A 3,201-nucleotide genomic window follows, 5' to 3' on the forward strand; every position below is an offset into this window, starting at 1 on the left:
TTTATATTCCGCTCGACAACGAGTTCGGATTTAAGCACGTAATATCAACGGATAAAACAGATGCTAAATTTTAATTATTTTCGCCTATCACGATTTTAATATCGCATCTGTTCCGTTTGTCGCGAGTGCGACATCATTTTTACTTCTATTAATTCGGGCTCTTCCAAAATTTTCGTGATATTCAGAACGTAGTTGTTCCGAAAATTGGTGTGTCCGGTGATTATTTCAAATTCATCGCTCGCGCGAATACGAATTCGGAAGCCCGAACCACTTGGACGATTTTTATCCCAAACAAGTTAATTTGAGCTCAACGCCTAAAATGTGCGGGGCAAAATAATTCGAATCGCGCGAAATCTTGCGCAAGTTTATGATCCAATTTATCCTCCATCCCACACTGTAGGGTAATCAACTCAACTATGTTTACATAACGGATGAATTTTTATCCGATTTTGACTTAACCAGTGTTGTCTTAATTATTGTCCGAATACTGTAGCCTGATCTAGTTTGGCTCTTCAAAATCTTAATTTTTGGAACCATGGTACACAGATTCTTCCTGGAGTCCGACTTTATCGCCGTGGAGGCCTTATTCTATTTTTTTTCGTTCTTCAGAAGTTCAGAGCGTCCCTATCTCCTTCCCTCTGCTCTGATTTTTCCAGCAGCCGGTTTCCCCTGATATTCTTCCACGCTGCGCCGATTAGCACCTGGATATGTTCTCCAGCGCACAACCTTATCCTGCAGCCACCCTCGCCTGATTCTTTCCCAGCCGCCGCTCTGGGCGATTAAAAATCCTGCTCGCCGGCCGGATCTCCGGCGTCGTCTGCCCCTGCTTTCCTCGGTGTCCTCCCCACAGTCGTCTCCTTCCTCTGCTCGTCGCTGAAATTCGCCGGCCGCGAACGCCCATGGCGCACCCCCAGTCCCTGCTTTCTCTTTGCCTCTCTCTCTTATCCATGGCCGCCGGTCGCTCCTTTCTGTCCCGCCTGGTGCTCTGCACTGCTCCGTCGCTTGGTCTCCGGCTCGCCGCGTGCGCAAGGTTTCTCTGGTTCAGCCGTTCTTCTTCCTCCCCCTGCGTCCCTGCTCTGCTCTGTCTGCCGCGCGCTGAGTGCCGAGGCTCCTGCTCGACCGCTCCTCTCTGGCTTCTCTCTCTCCCTCCATCTCTCTCTGCTCACCGCGGCTCTTCCCCAAGTCTGGTGCCATGGCGCTTGTCAGCCGCGACCTTGCCAGGCTCGGTCCCTGCTGCTGCTCGCCCATCTCCTTCATCTCCCTCCTCTCCATCGTGGTGTTCCTCTCCCTGGTGCTTTTCTGTGCCGGCCGCCCTCACCTCTGCTCCTCCTGGTTGGCCGAGCAGCTCGCCATCTCTTGTCGTGCGTCCTGCTCGCCCTCAGCTTTTCACGGAGCTCGCCCCGGCCTTAGCTCCTTGCTCGTCATGGCTACTGTGCGCTCCCTGCTCTTGTGCCGCATGCAGGCTTCCCTGCCGGAGTTCCGCCATCCGCGGCCTCTGCCCTGCTTCCTTGGCTGCGTGTCCTTCTGCCGGCCAAGCTCGGCTCTGCGCTTTCCCTTTCTCTGTGCTTGTGCTCGCCGTGCCGTGAGTCACTGGCCAGCAGTCCAGCTCGCCTCCACTTCCTACGTTCCCTGCTCCAGCTCTACTGTCGCGCGCAGCTCGCCCCTGCGCAGGTGAATCGCCCTTGGTGCTGGTCGCGTGTTCCTCGCCCGGCTCGGTCGCGACCTCGCCGTTGTTCCTCAGCTCGGCGCCTGCTTCTTGTTCCTGCTGCCCGTGTCAAGCTCCCTTTAACCGGTCGTCGTCTAGCTCCTCTATTGCGCGCGTGAGGTTCTCTCCTCGTCACGGCGTGTCGAGTTTTCTCGTCGAGTCTCGCCGCGTGTCCTGTTTCCTGCTCGCCAGCGTGCCCTCTCGGCTCGCTCGGCTTTAAAATCCCTATCTCGTCGTCGACCTCGCCATGACTTAGTTCGTCTGTCGTGCTGGTCACTATTCCATATTGTGCCTATTAGCTCGGATCCTGTCCCAGCTCGTCGTTGTGTCATTCATAGTCCAGTCGTCAAACCCGTCATCTCCTGCTCAACCCCACCTCACCAGCTCGCTCAAGACTGCAATCGAAGGTCGTCGTCAATCCGTGCGTCAGCACGAAATCCCAAGAATCGGGTGAAGACGAAGCTAGCAGCGCGATATTTCTCAAGCGCTCGACAAATTGCCTAGATCGAAAGATCACTACCGATCTCGCGGATTCGAGTCAGCTATTGAAACGGTAAGCTAATGAATTATTCAGAATAGTTCGATCGTTGAATAAATTAATGTGCTAGTGCGATGCTCATTAGGTGCTCGATTAATTGCGTGAGTCACGAAACTCTCGTCGACTTCGCAGTTCTTGCGATTATCAAGCCAGGTTCAGTTATAGCGGATTATTTCGCTATTCCGGTCAATTAGTTGAATTAGTGTCTCCGTATGAAATTGTTCGACGCCTCGCTGCTAGGTGTTTTAATTCGCTATCGCGTAGCATTATTTAGGTTTGTAATATTTCCGTCGATATGCATTCATATGCATAATGCATTTCATTCAGGAACGTTAATCAATCGCGCGATGCGGAAGACAAGCCAAGTCGACCCCAAGCGCGGGCTACTCCGCAGGATGATGCTGATGGACAAGCCTGAAGATACTCGTCAAGTGGACGTCACCTAACAACACTAACCTAGTGTTACTCAGGCAAGCCCCGGTGCATGCAACCCCTTTCCTTGTGTTTTTAAATACTTTTCGCACACTTTAAGTCTAGTGAAATGTGCATTAGGTTCATAGGAGTTGCTTGGAACCCTTTGATGCATTGCTTTCCTTGATATCCATACCTTTATAGATACTTCCGTGAAGTATCAAAAATATGATTTACAAAAACGCTTAGCCTTGCTTAGATCTTGTGGATAGAGGTTGTCCTCAGTCTAACCCGGGAGAGGATGGCTTCTACCTGCAAGAATATTTTCATTTGGAGCAATAGTGGGATCTTACTGCAAAGTTCCCTGTGATGCTCTTTCATCCTAAGGAACAGACACAATCCTGAGGATGGAAATACTTAAATTGAGACTTGGGTTAGGAACAGGTGATGTTCTACCCAGGTTGATTAAGGATTAACGCGTATGTAGGCGTGCTGACCGAGGACCCTTTAACTGGTCACATGCCTCGTCATGGGTAAGCCTTGCCTC

General features: G+C 51.5%; 1 pseudogene; it reads left to right on the forward strand.

Annotated features, from left to right (window-relative positions):
* The first annotated feature begins 409 nt into the window (after positions 1–409).
* Positions 410–2,746, forward strand: LOC109941560 (uncharacterized; annotated as a pseudogene).
* Positions 2,747–3,201: the final 455 nt, after the last annotated feature.

This window comes from Zea mays, chromosome 8 (genome assembly GCF_902167145.1).
Source record: "Zea mays cultivar B73 chromosome 8, Zm-B73-REFERENCE-NAM-5.0, whole genome shotgun sequence".
Classification (NCBI taxonomy): Eukaryota; Viridiplantae; Streptophyta; class Magnoliopsida; order Poales; family Poaceae; genus Zea; species Zea mays.